Source organism: Octodon degus, unplaced genomic scaffold, assembly GCF_000260255.1.
Source record: "Octodon degus isolate 3935 unplaced genomic scaffold, OctDeg1.0 scaffold00055, whole genome shotgun sequence".
NCBI lineage: Eukaryota > Metazoa > Chordata > Mammalia > Rodentia > Octodontidae > Octodon > Octodon degus.
The window spans coordinates 1,960,537-1,976,115 of NW_004524631.1; the positions used below are offsets into that span (position 1 = coordinate 1,960,537).

A 15,579-nucleotide genomic window follows, 5' to 3' on the forward strand; every position below is an offset into this window, starting at 1 on the left:
TTCATGCACAGGTATAGGAGTATATTTATAACAAAAAACCAACATATTCATAGGGTTTAGTGCTATCTGTGCTTTGAGGCATCATCTAGGGGTCTCTGAACACTCACTGACCCCCAGATGGCAGTGGCAGCTATTCCTGTACCACTAATTCTTAGAGCTGTGCCGAGTCTGGAGGAGACAGAGCTGAACCCCACCATTGGCATCCACAGGCCCATGATCTCAGCAAACCAACAATGTTTATGCTACCAGTGGGGGAAATACAGTGTAGGTTAGACATAGAGATGAGTTCTCTTAGAAACTCATAAGGTCACCCTGGGAGTAGTTAATGCCAGTCCTGATTTTGAAGCTCACAATTTAGAGGTCATATCTAAACTCTCCATGCTTTTTCAAGATTCTGTAAGATTTGCTTCACCTCCTACAGTACCTGCTAAATTTCCTAAGCAGCTCCACACTTACAAATCTGCAATCTCCTGATCTGAATTAGGAACTCTCTTTACCATGGATTTATAGCTGTTTATTTCTCCTACCTGTGCTTTTGTTCTTGTATGAAAATCAAAGATAATCAACAATAAGCTTGCTTCAGAAATATAGCCTGAAGACCCTGACTTGATTTGGGATACTGAGGATGGCTTCTTCAATATGTGCCTTCAGTGAGCACTTTCCTATAGCTGCTAACTTGTCATTCTTCCCCATCTCACTTACCTGCATGTGCAGTTTTCTATTTTTCTCTACTAGATCAGTTACTCCATCACTGATCTGGTAGAGATTGTAGAGGTAGACACCACTCATGAGTTTTGTTTCAATTGTACCCTTTACTTTGGGGGATTTTGAGCTCTATGTCCTTTCTCCCTAAAGGATGCAGCATGGTGCTGCATTTATTATAAGTACTTGATGTTTAGAAAAATATAATTATTAAGACAATTCACATTTTTCAATCCCCTGTCATTTTTACTTTTTAAGTCTTTTATTCATTTTATTGAGAAAAAAAGACAAAATAGTACTGAAACCATTTCAAAACAGATTAGTAGGACTGTTACAATAATTAATACATTGTATATTGTTGTCTTCATAGTAGTTACATTTTTAGTTATATAGGTCTTGCTTTAACTGGGTCTTAACCATCCAGCAGAAAGTATAACCAGGATGTAGAAAAAGTGATGCCATATTAATATGCTGAGCTATAAAATGGTCAAATCAACAACTTCTGACAGGCAGGGGAGACAGCTTAGCAGAATAAGCATTTGCCTGGCAAGTGCAAGGTTCTGAGTTCAATCCCTGGTTTCGCAAAAAAACCCACAAACAAACAACTTGTGACAATTGTCAGTTCTGTTGATAACCCACTACTAGTATGGACTATTTAACTATATTGGTTTATTTACTTTATTTATTTATTTATTTTGGCTACTTCTGGCTGTCTTAAGGGCAGGTCTAGTACAACTTCTGGAGCTGGGAATCGAATTGTGGTCCTATATGCCTGCCTCCATTTACTCAAGCAGTGCTTTAAACAACTGAGCTGTCTGGCAAAGCCCCCTATGTTGGGTTATTTTGATGAATTCAAGTATCTACAATCTTTAAACTGTCTTCAAGTATGAAAAGGTCCTTTAAAGACTTCTCCAAGTACAGCTTCTTTAACTGCAGTGGGACGCCAATCTCCTGTGTTTTGAACTTTGCAAATAGTCAATGTTTTTGTTCTAATCTTTTGCCTTTTAAAAAAAATAGTTTTGGGCTACTGTGATGATTAAATCCAGAGAATGCTGAGGTGTGTCCATAGTCCTTTTCATTACTGGCAACATCATTATTATTATTGTTGTTACTATTATTTGATTTTGCGAAGGGGTCTTGCTAAGTTACCCATGCTGCCCTTGAACTTGTGATACTCCCTCTTCAGCCTCCTTAGATTAGATCATCATACCTGTCTGATTTACTTTAATTACATATCTATATCCCTCCAGTCTTTCTAGCTGTGATACAAAACAAGACATCCACATGGGAAAATCATTCTCTCTCTAAAGGCTAAAAACATTTTGCATTGTATCAAGCATTGGGTAAGTGTATACTGTTCCAGAAACAGAACAGTCTTAACATATCCAGTGTTGGCCTCTCTCATCTTCTGCTAGAAGATTTGCCTATTTCCAGGTTAAAACTCAATAATGCAGATGCAAATACAACAATAACAACAACAAAACTGTATTTTTTTTTTTGCCAATGAAACAAATAAAATTCAGAGAAGCTCAAGCATCTTCTTTAATGTGACAAGCTCCTGGTATGATAGCCCAGATATAAGTTCAGTGCTTGTCAAGACCACTACTGTACACTTAGCAACGGATTTTGTAGTGTGTGTGTGTGTGTGTGTGTGTGTGTGTGTGTGTGTGTGTTATCATCCAGAACAGGCTGTATTCTTTGAAATTAATTTCACTCACTATCTATCAATACATTCATAGAAGTACTTGGAATGTGGTCATAAATAGTAAATGCTAAATAAATATCTCTGGAACAAATAGGTGTAATTTAAGCTTTAATGATCAAATGAACTTGTTTTCTTATTGGTTCCTGAGCTACCTGGGGAAAAAAAAGAAAAGGAATATGGCAACCAAACTTGGCCTTTCTCAAAGGAAAAGTCAAAAGAATCCCTATGATTTAATAAGGTAAAAAACTTTGTTTTGAGAAGCAACACTGCCTGGCAAAATAAAAAGCAGACTCGGTAACCTATCGGAAATGATTAATTAGGTATGCTAGCCATTGTGGTGGGTGTGAAACAAAAGCATCAGAAAAAAAAAATCAACTCCTGCAATTTGTTTTTATCAGTCTTTGGTGACATTTTTATGCTTGCATATTGTTAACCACCAACCACAAGAAAGTAACAGAAGCAGCAGTACACTATTTAAGGTGATAGGGAAATTAAAGGAAAATAGTGAAAAAGCTAACTAGACCAAAACCAAATTTAAAACTGAAGGACATGTTAGACTTAAAAATGGTGGGCAGGAGATAGGAGGTATAAGACAGTTATAATTTTGTTTTAGGAAAAAGTTTTATTTGAAACAACACAACTTTCTCTAACACAGATACGAAGGCATACACAATAGAAATTACAGAATGCTTTATGCTTATTGTCACTTAGGGCCTTTGCCATAGTTGTACTTTTCTGAATTTCAACTGTGCTAGTTTATCTTGAATAGTTTCATCATTCATTTTATTGATTCAATAAATATTTATTGAATGCAAACTGTGTCTTAAGTGCTTGTTAGAGAAAACTGGTGAGACACTGGGAATAAACGTCTCCATTCTCAAGGAAGTCACAGGCTGGCATATAAAGCCTTCCATATAATTAAGATAACATGATACTCTGTGGAAAATGAAGAATAAATATAAATATTCAAAGATGTAAAGTATCGGCACGTCCACAGACTTGTAGAAGGTGAGTTTTGATTCTAGGCCATGACTGGCTACATGTTTTGAAACATAAATTGCATTCATGCCAAGATTTTTTCCACTATCATCTTTGAATATTTATTTATGAGTGTCATTACAATTGTTTTTTTGATGTGTATGATCTATTAATTGTTATCTATTAATCTATGGTTGTTATGATAAATATGCCAAATGATCTAGTCCAAGGTGAGCATTTATTCATTCACCAAGACAATGTGGGATTTATATTATGATTCTACTAAGATACATGTTTGATATAACACTTTTGACCCCAAGAAGCATATATGAATATGGTTGCCTCTAGCCACATATAATTGTTTAAATTTAATTTGAATGTACCACAATTAAATCAAGTTGAAATGTAATTCATCTATAATATTAGCCACATTCCAAGTGCTCATTGGACAACATATACCCAGAGGCTTTTGTGTTGTTTAATACAGTTATATTTGCAGCACAACAGAAATTATCATCAGACAGTATTAATTCAGAATATATTTAAGATGGGCAGCAGTGAAATTTGTGGGACAAAATTTATATAGAATTAATGATAGGAGGAATGATAAAAATGATAGCTATTTATTTTTATTTATTTATGTATTTTTATTTATGTATTTGGTACAAGGTCTCACTACACACCTTGGACTCATAGTGAGTCTTCTGTTTTCAGCCTCCCCAGTGCTGAGATTACAGGCGTGCACTGCCACGTGCGGACTTGGTCGCTGGTTCAGCGCATCCTGCAGGTGGGGCTGGCTCATCATGTGGGACTGGGAGCTATGTAAATTAAATATATTTACTATAATAAAAGACACAGTGCTATTAATCCTCCCCATAGTGATCCTCCATCTCACTTTGAATACACTTAGCTCATTGCTTTTGAAGCAGTTTCTCAAGGATTTGTGTTGGGTCTTCCTTTGTACTGCCAGGGGTTACTGAAGCTCCTGAAACCATTCACAGTGTTTACCTTTCATGGGCATCTTGGCTTCTAGGAGAGGCAGATCAGGTGACCAAGGTGGGCAAGGACACACTGTAGTATTGTACAGGGGCATAGAGGCAAATGCTTTTGCACATTCCGACTGATTGTTGCTGTATCACTAAGTATAGTTCATTTTTATTCAGCATCAATACACATTCAACTTACAACCTTGTGGGCATTCTAAGTAGGCGTAAAAGGTGAATGCAAAGTATGATATGACAAAAGTAATTTTGAAGAGTAGTTAAATGTCATATATGTAATTGCTTTACAAATTTGGTTTGAGTGCTACAGTGGAAACTGACACTGCTTTTTAAATATCAATAATAATCTACTGACACTTTATATTATTATTTGATTCAGTGTTCTTTGTTTGGGATGAGAGGCACAAAATGACTTTTAATCACTTTTTCTCATTGACAAAGTCCTTTTATGTTAAATTTCTTTTATGTTAAGGGTGCGGGAGCTCTGAGGAACGATACTTCTGATGACCTAATGCATTCCATGTAAGTGACAGGTAGTCTTCTACATTTTTGTTGATTTATTATTTCATCTAACATTTTTTGACTTTTATGCTTTTCTATTGAGCAATGTGGTAAAGAGTATTCTACAGATATCTTTCTCTTTTATGAATATGTTCATTTTCATAGCTTTCTCCCAAATTATAAAGCATGCCCTAGTTTTCTTCAGGTTCATCTTTGAATCGTTCCCTGACATTCAGGATTGATACTAGCTTTTACCTAGAAGTAATGTTTTATGTGTGTCATGTATAAGTACATCCACTCCATCTGTAAATAGGAGAAACAGAGCTTTTACCAGGAAATCTCTGAATTTTACTCCACTATAGTATCTGAGACATCCTTCCAGGATTATGGCTCATAAGGAGGAAGCATGAAGATGAGTACTCATATCCTTTAATTCTTTCTCTCAAATGAACTAAAACTTAGTAGATTTTTTTAGGGAAGCTTAAATTATGAATGTAGGCCTGCTCAGGAGAGCAGAGGCTTGACAAAGAAGTAGTGGATATATTTCTTATTGCAAAGTTTCTTAGGGCTTTCTTCTTCTACCTTCCCTTTTCAATATTTGCATCCGAAGTAAACTTACTTCTCATCAAATATGCATTTGTTTATTAGTGCTATCATAAATTATTTTTAAACAAGATGTGTGAGTAAACAGCTAGCTAGGACTTGTTTATTTTTTTAACCCACAGTTACTGAAGCATCTTCTGTTTTTTGACAGAAGATATAGTCTTATGGGTAGAGGATGTAAAGGAAGATTAGAGTCATATTTTTCTAGAGTAGAGGCTTATAGGGGAGTGGTAGAATCAGCTGAGAAGCCCAGAAGAAACAAATAATGTTTTATGTATTATGAAATTAAAAACAGCACTAAATGCCACATTTCTGAAGCTTCAGAAAGAAAGGGGTATTTGTATTTGTGCTGAAGGATGGGTACACTTTGCCTAGCACACAATGGTGTACAGGCAAAATAAATGGTCACAGCCTGTGCAAAACAAGGGTAAGCAAGAGGACGTGAAGTCAGGCCAATGTTGGTTCTGTATGGCGGAGTTGGTATGAAAGAGACTAGCACAAAGAGCAGGGCTGGTTCAGAGAGAACTTTCACTCTGGAAGTTAAATAGCAGAGGATGGAAAGAATTTTTTAAAAGTTATACCTAAGAATGGCAAAGACACACTAATATTCTGTAAGTATATTTCTCAATGTAGTTTATAGAATGAATAGGGTTTTGAGAGTTAGCAGCAGTGTGACACTGCATTAGATAGGTTCAGAAAGCCTTAGAAGGGCTGGCCAGATAGCTCAGCGGACTAAAGCGCCTGCTTAGGCAGAGCGCAGTGGCTAGGGGGTCAATCCTCAGCATGCCGGGGCGTACTGAGATGTGAATGAGAAGGGGTGTGGTGGCACACATGTGATCCCAGCACTTGGAAGGCTGAAAACAGGAGAATCACTACAAGTCCGATCTATGTAATGAGACCCTGTAGACCCTGTCCTAAATTCATAAGAAAAGAAAAAAAAGAAAGACTTAGGAGGTGAGGAGTGAGGTGAGTCTTTAGGCAGAGCAATAAGACTCAGGCGTCCATCTTTTCAGGATCCTTCTCCTCTCAACTGGGAGAGTTCTTCATTGGATCACCTTGTCTTCTTGGAATCTTCACTTTGTAGGGCCTAAGAGGGCCCTCCGTAAGTTTCCACATCTCCCTCTTGAAATAGTGTTTTAGAGATCAGAAAGAGTTTCATCACACAGGAACCTGGAATTGCACAATCTCAGGCCTAACACAGCCCTACTGAACCTGTACTTTAGGAAGATTCCTAGGTGGCTGTCACACATAATATCCTCTGAGAAGTGCCATACTACGGTTCTCCCTGCCTATGCTCCAGCATCCTGGAAGTTAGGGGAGGGAAAGTAAAGGTGCAAGGAAAGGTGATGAAGGGGAAAGCCCACGCTCTGCTCCTCCCGACTCTCCCACAGCATGCAAGAGACTCTGGAGCACACTGCAGGGAGGCAGCAGGTGCTTGCCCGCTGATTTATTTTCAAAATAAAGCATGTTACTTTCAGCAATTCAACCATTTCAATTTAATAGACATTTATTGCAACTGGGAGACCTGTGAAGAGATTACTGCAATATTGTCCAGCTAATAAATGAAGTCCTGCACTAAGGCAATGATAGTGGAGATTAAAACAAAGTGCAGAAAGGGAGCAGAAAATTTGAGAAGAAAAGATAGGTGGGTTCTGACAATTGAGGATATGAAAAGGGAAGGGGAGATGGAGGCCCACACTAAATGGGTAAGGCAGACACAAATCACCTCCTGATTTTCCTAGTCAGTGAGAGGTTGGTAGAAAGCCTAACTTTATTCAGGGACATTCTTCCTTTGTTTTACATCTTTAAGTTTTTCTTTGATAATAAATATTTTAGTTGAACCAGACCTGCTGTAGGTAGGCTATACTATAGGGCAGGATGCAGGTGTTCTGATATTATTGTCTTTGTTCTCTGGAGGTTGCAATCTAAAGGAGACAGAGTAAACTGACAGGTGAAATCATATAGGTTCAGGCTGTGATAAAAGAACTGCAGTGGGTGGCATGCCTTGGAGGAGGAATGAGTACTCAGTCTAGAATGGAGATGGCGAGCCTTCTCCGAAGTGAGAACTCCCACAGTGAACACTGAAGGCTTAATTAGCTAAGGGTACACAGATGTGCTTTGCAGATAAAATGGGCTAGGTGGGAATATATGTGTGGGTGTGGAGGACATTATACACAGAGGAATAGGAGTGTGGTCATACATGGTTTAATTGGTCAGTTTTCATTATTCTACATGACAGAAGTGTACACTGCCAAGAGGAGATTTGAGGGCTGGCCAGATAGCCTAGCGGAATAAAGTGCCTGCTTAGGCAGACACAGGGGCCAAGGGTTCAATTCCCTGGCGTGTTGTGCTGGCTCCACCCCCAGGGCCCGCCAAGAGGGCAATTGAGCCTGGGCATGGTGGTGCAGGCCTATAATCCTAGCACTTGTGAGGCTGAAAACAGGAGGCTTACTATGAGTCTGATCTGTGTAATGAGACCCTGTAGACCCTGTACTAAATACATGAAAAAAGAGGTTTGCTATGGTTAAAATATGTAAGTGAATAATATTAAAAACTATTACTTAGTTCTTGTAATCATGGTAGATAGAAATTTATTGCAATTCATGTCTCCCACATGGAGAACAGGACATCGTAGTTTTTTTTTTTTTTTTAACCTTTGCTCTTTGTTTTAAATGATGTAAATTAAAGTTAAATAGGATAGTCAATCAGTCATCTGGGCGTAATTTATCTTTAAAAATCTACAAGTATCTGTAATTTTTCTGCATGGAACCCAAGTCATGTCCTTCTCTTCAACAGTTTTTGTAACTCTTTATTTATGATTTGCCATTTCTTTTTCTTTGAATTTGAGCATTGCATTTCATTATTATCTGTAGAAAGTTAAGAATTTTATTTTACTCATCACAATGAACTTCTCGGTTGTCTATGCTTGCCGGGTTAGGCACACAAACAACAGATCTATTACCTCCAGCAAGTTAACCGGATCCTTAATTATCAAAGTAAGTTGATAATTGGTGGTAAGAGTCATTATTTCTAAAAAAAGTAAACTCAAAATATGTTGTTGCCACACACACACACACACACACACATACTTACACACACTTACACACAGGCACAACACACCTCTGGTACCTTGGTTCACAAGCACTTTAGTTTGGGAATAACCTGGTTTGCAAACAGAAGCACCTGGAAAATATTTCTTTGTTTGAAAACTCTGCATCAGGTGATGAACCTGGCCATGGCCACCTTTTTCTGTATGAACACCAATGTGTCCCTTTTCCCTGGAACTGTGGAATGAATCAGGTTCATGAACTAAGGTACATAAGAAAAGTCTAATAACATTTGCCCCCTTCATTACAACCACTTGTATCCTTTAGGATGCTTGTGGACTCCACATTTGTGTTTGTTATAATTGTGTCACATTGATTTATAAAGAGCTCAAGGATAAATTTGCATTTGTTTATTCACTTTGTTAGTTAAATACACTCATTCAGCTAGGTCATTCTCACACGCAGTTGGACAATACCCTGTAGCCTACAGAAATGAGAACGAAACCTTCTCTACCTTACTCGCAGCTTCCTTTTGTGAGGGTGTCATTCGCAATGATATCAGTGCCCTTGATACTTTACTCTCATCTCCCTGATATATGTTCAAAGGCCCTCTTGCTTTTGCATCGTGTTTAATTTTTCTTTCATCTGTGACTCTTCTGTGACTCCTCTGCCTCCTTACTAAATTGAAAAAAAAGGGCTGTGTTCTTTTCATATAGAAATGACAGCAGGGAACATAAATAGTGTTTGGCAGCTATTTTATTTTATTAAGGAAAAATAGATGGGCTCACTGAATCAGTGTGGGAATATATTGTTTCTAATTTAGTCCTTGCTTTGGAAAGAATAATCCTTCCAACCCAGAGCAGCATCCATAATTGACGAGGAGTATGGGGCCTCATGCATGTGTATAGGAAAAGGTCACAGGTTATAAGAATATAGGGGGTGCTTTGTGGACAATTCTTCTTATAAATATATTTCAAATTAAAATTTTCTTCTTAAGTCATTAAGGACCTCAGGAAAACTCAGATCCAATTTGGATGGCGACTTAGCCTAACGACCTCCAGAAATAGTCAACTTAGCCAGAGTGCAATTGTATTCTTCTGTTTAGGGCCATGGAGAATTTGTCTTTGAGCAGGATACACAGTGTCCTCCAGTCTCAGACTAGTAATCTTTATATACTATGGCAATCTATAAAAATTGACAAACCAAATGTTTTAAAGTTAAGATGTATTTGTATCATACAAAACTTTCTTTTGCAAATATCATACCAACAATATTGAGAGTTGCACTGCCAACACTTCAGGGGAGACTGAAATAATCTGCTTGATGTTTGACCTCAGCTACTTGACCTCACCCCAAAATATTTTTCTTATTCTATCAGTAACGCAGTATGCCTGACTTCCACAGTCAACATCACATTCTTAAATTCATATTTGGTTTTGCCTAGCCACACTTTGTATGTATTTTTCGTGTTCCTGAATGTTCTTGCAGATGTTCCCAAACCTTGAGTTTTGCTTTCCCCTATATATTCACCTTGCTATGTACAAGAACTCAATTTAATCTTATCTAAGATTTAACTTACTACTTTAAAACAGTGTTCTTTGGTGAGGTAGACAATGAGATTTAAAATAAACAAGACATTTTATGTAATAAACTCCCTCAGCAATTGTTAAGGTATTTAAGGAAATCCAATGACATCTTTTTGTTTATCACCATGATTACCTTGATCCCCCCCCCACTGGTAATAACAACCTACTGTGTTAAAAATAATCCCAAAAAAGATGAAGTGGTAGTTAAAGTGAGTTACAATCACATAGCCTTTCTACTTTTCCCAAAACTACCACCGAGTGATTTCATAACCTTGGGAATGTCCCTGAGCCTGGGTATGCGTCTGTTCTCTTTAAAGTAAAGATAGTAACTTCACCTTATTATGCACTCCGTGATGAAGATGTGAAGACTAGCAGCCATAAAAATCAAATCAGTCCTTCTGGAAGTCAGGCTTAGTCTAAATATAAAGTGTTTAAGAAACAGAACATAATTTGAGTTGGTAAATATAAAGACAAAGTTTTTATAATGTGTCTTGGAAAAAGAAAACACACAGGGCATGTAAATCATGCCGTGCTATTCATTTTTGTTACTCCTGTGTCCCCATATCCCTACTTTATTAGTCCAGATGAAAGATCTGAGGCAATTTTTATGTCACTGCACTTAGCATTCAGTTTATGGCTTCCCATTGCTAGGCAGTGCAATACTCATCTTCCGCTTTAAGCACTGGATTTACTATTCCTAATGGGAGATTTGCATTTGTTCTAAGATTACAAATAACAATTATGCCAAAGCAATTACTCTTAACCTCAATTTGTAGCTCTTGCTTGCAGCAGGGCACTTTCATCTGTTCCATTTATTTTCATTCTCATTTTGGCCTGGAGGTATTTCTAAATAAATCAATCACAGTAGATGTTGGAACAGGTCTATTGAATAACACCTAGGCTGACTACACACACTGTGTGGAGAATGGAGAAAATTATAACCATAATTCAAATAAAAAAGAAAGCATGCTTCTGGGGTCAGTTATCTGAATAAATCAAGGAGAAAAGCTTTTGTTATAGAGTATCTAGAGAGTGTGCTCTCCTTCTGACTTTTTCTGTAAATGTAGAGATGGCATTTTAGGTAGAAAACATAAAAAATGCACTCTCAGCATCATAAATAATCTGTGAACATCCTGCATAATATCCACTATGTGCTTTCATCAATAGCCACAATTAATAGAAATTGCTACTTATAACTACAATGTCACTTGATTTTTATCACAGACTTTCTACTGTACTGTGTCTTTTTTATGTTTGTACATTAAAGCAGGGAAATGTAAGCAAAAAAAAATTAAAGAACTTACCCTAATTCATAAAACTAACGATTGCACAGCTAAATGTCCATCTTAGGCCCACCTCTGGGCCTAGTGGTCACTTGCCTATTCTAACTTTCCATGATGGCTAAATGCATCCCTGAGTAGCATAGCTGGCTGGCTTGTTGTCACGTCCTGGGCAAAGACTAAATCCAACATGAAGGACATTTCAAAAGTGTCTTAATTATGACTATTTTTTTCTTCCATTGTCAAGTCTCTCATAACCAAAAACCATGAATAAGTGGTTATATCATGGCAAAGTGTAAGTTAAATTGAACACAAAAATCTTGTTTCTCTTTATATTGAGGGCCTTCTAGTTAAGAATCAGTCCCTTAGTTGGTATCCAAATTATCCTTTTGTTTCTTTTTTTTCTTTCTTTCTCTCTCTCTCTCTCTCTCTCTCTCTCTCTCTCTCTCTCTCTCTCTCTCTCTCTCTCATCAAACTGGGGATTGAACTCAGACCCTTGTGCTTGCCAGGGAAGTATTTGTTCTACTAAGCCATCTCTGCGTCCCCTAAGTTATCCTTTGTAACTATAAACCTGGATAGAATTCCATGGTGTGAATTTCATTAATGTTCTTCCTTGCTGAAAATACTGACTTATACTCAATTATTTCCTCACATTTATCATATTTGATATCTGTAATAGAACTTATAAACAAAGAGATCCAGCAAAACTTACCATCACACATTCATGATCACTACTTCTGATAACAATGCTGATCAAACCTTTTTTAGTAAATATTAGGTATCTTTACTCTGCTTACTTTCAAAAGCAGCTTTTGAAACTGATAAAATATGTGCTTAATATAGGAAATGGGAGGAAATAAAATGTAAAAAAATAAAAAGCCTCAATTAGAGAAAATAATGGATCATTGTAGTGTCTCATAAACTTTTTCCATGAATAGATCAATAAGAAATTTTGTTTTTGAAGTAGAACATCTATATACCTGACAGCACTACAAAAGATTCCAGATTTTGAATATCACAGATAGTGAAATCAAATAGCATTAGTATATTTAAAAGTAGTTTCACTTAAGGTTAACTTATCAGAATAGGAATGTCTCCTGATGATACAGGCCTAACTAGACAATTGTATTTGATATGTTTTATACAGTTTAATACCTCACAATTCTAAGTGTATATAGACGAAATTTTTAAAAAATCGAAGGCACCCCTCCCTCCTGCTGTCAGTCAATGTAAGTCACAGGCTCCCAGGAACGCCCTTGTCTATTCATGCAATGTACGTGCTTTGTGTTAATTATGACTAAAATGCATGCCAAATAATATTACTTGTGTAAGTGTGTGTACAGCTGATAGACACATGTTAAAAGATATATGATTTTAATTGTTCTCTGTTTTTGCCCTTTGGGTAGCTATCTGTATGACAAAGTCATTATTCACCATTCAATGTTCTGTACCAGAACAAACAGAACAATTTACCATCCATTTAAAAAAAATTAGAGTGCTGCTCTGTGCTGGTTCCTTCTGTCCCAGGAAGGTGGTCTGCTGAGTAGAGAAAGGGTCCATTGTATCTGATGGCCTGAAGAAAAGCTACTTAATGTAAATGCAAGCCTATTTTTTCCAACTGGAACTTTTGAAAGCATCATTTGTGATTCATTTTATTTATATTTATGCACAATTAGAGTTAAACTCAGTAAAGTTTTAAACACAGGTATTCTTAATTATAAAGATCCTTAAGTCTTGGCACAGAATAGCAGGACTAGGAAGACACTCGAGTGAATACTTCCTATTTTAATATACATAAACTCATTTAATGAAGTTTGAAATAGGTTCTCTTATGTTTCAGAATTAAGGATAGCTCTAAAATACAGTTATAGGGTTCAGCTCCCAACATGATTTGTAAAAAACATACCTAATTACAGTATTCCACAAACATGATTTCAAGGTCAGAAATCCTGGATTTATATCTTAGGTACAAAATCTTCCCAATGGTGCATGTCTTGAGCTGTTTGCATATGTGCACAGGGACTTACTATGGAAAGTATATGCACAGTATAGTGAATGGGAAGGCAAAAATAATATTTTCAGCATAGGTGGCCGTAGGGCACTCTCAATGGAAATGATGCCAGCAGTGAACATAGCAGGGACATTCAGGAAGCATTTTGACGGATCCACTCAAGACTAGTACATGGACTGATTATGAAGATGACAACACTTTAGGCCATTTTCTCTGAGTCACATTTTCCTCATTCCAAGTAGATTTGTGGTGCCTCATACCTGAAGATCAACTGAATCCCTGCTCAACTGAATGAAAAGCATCACTTTCTCCCCTTTCTCTTTTCCCATAGTCACGTCACTCCTCCTTAGACCACGGGCTATCACAGGTTCACTATACGTGACTTGTGAAAAGCTCACATAGCCAGGGGAGGACAGGACAGTCCCGAGGAGAAGTTTCAAGCTTCTCTCATTTCTTAGTGAAAATTCATGCTCAGGACTGGTAGCCTTTTACTAATTGCTGACAATCCAACAGCTCCTTCAGGAAATAACAAAGAGAACTTTGGAAGGATACCATCTGCATTTAAGCTGGAAAATGGTTAAGATTGCATGAGACTCTGAGTACAATAAGTCTCCGTATACTATTTATGCCACTAGGAGGTGAATACTTCCAATGTTAGAACTTCTAAGAGAAAACTGGCATGACATAGACAATCTTGAGAAAACTCTTAGCATCCAAAGATCCAGACATCCTATTTGAGGATTGACTCCTATTTGAGGATTGAATTTGAATTTGAGGCTTAGCAAATATGGAAATGATTATTAGCTAACTAAAATGAGCAAGAATCTAGTAGAAAAATAAAAATTTGTAAAAGAAATAGTGGATGACTGACACCAAGCTTATCAGAACTGATAGGTAGAGAAATGAGCTTCTCAAGGTCACTGATATGGGATGAAATTTGGAAAGTGGTGAAAGGGCAACTATCCTGAAAGTGTGAAGGTGTAACTAAATAATACACTATTGAGTTGAATGAAACACCTAAAGTGTTAAAATTCTACAGTATTATATGATTTGTAGTAATTGTGTTATGAGAACCCAGTAAAAATGCTTATGAACTCATTTTAGCCAGTTTTATTAGCCACCTCAGAAGGAAATTAAAGAGTTTAATATTTAATTTTTCTACATGAAAGATCTCTAGATGACACTTAATTAATTAGAAAAAGATGGAAACTAGTTTATAATGTTATACTCCAGATTAGGTTTCTCTTTGGCAGTATCATAAACTGTGCCAGTACTTATACTTAAGAAGCAAATCCTACTACTGAAAAATGGTACAGAGGGGAGATATTTGAGATAATTATAATAACAGATTTTGTCTTAAAGTTCATGATACCATTTATATTAGGAATAAAATACAGCAATATGGATAAACAAAATACATATATAGCCTTTCAAAGTCAATGTTTTCCATACAAGTCTCTAATAATAGCCAACTAAACATTTCACTGAAAATTTTTTAATATTAACTTGTATACGCTATTCATTTTGCTTCTAGAAACAACTTACTTAATTTTTCTCAAAAGGACAACATTGATTTACATTTCAAGCTGATGTCTTTTTTAAAGAAGAAAAATCTGAACTTAAGGTCTACATTTGTTTGTGCAGATATTCTTTTAACAAGCTTATTCAAACTTTACTAAAAATCAATTAAGTGTGCAATATGACTCATTATTCTGATTTTTTGGTAAGAACGCATGTTTTCATGTCACATTTTGCATATGTAAATAAATGTACACATTCAGATGCAGTGATGATTCTGTTATTCAAGAAGGATATAAAGAAAAGAAAGAAGATGCATGCTTCATAAACCTAAACCTATTTTACTTTTTTTCCTTAATTCAGATTAGCCAAAGTTGCCTAAGGATGTTGCAGAATGTTGCAGTCATCATTCTGTACCTTAGCTAGTACCATGCTTCGTTGTTTTACGTTAAAGAGAATAAAAATTTTTTAAAAATGGAAACAATACAGAACTTTAAAACAAGATGGTTAGAAATCAACAATGTTAGGTTGCATATTGCTATATTAAAATATGTATGCATATATACACTGTATATATACATATATACATACAGTATATGTGTATATACAGTATGTATACATACATATTATATATATACATACATATA

The 15,579-nt window shown here is 36.4% G+C and overlaps 1 protein-coding gene and 1 pseudogene across 8 annotated transcripts in view; both read right to left on the minus strand.

Annotated features, from left to right (window-relative positions):
• LOC105742480 overlaps positions 1-789 on the minus strand; it is a 32,686-nt pseudogene extending 31,897 nt beyond the window's left edge.
• The window catches only part of Nlgn1 (neuroligin 1), a 908,803-nt gene that overhangs the window by 88,627 nt on the left and 804,597 nt on the right, over positions 1-15,579 (minus strand). The window lies entirely within an intron of this gene.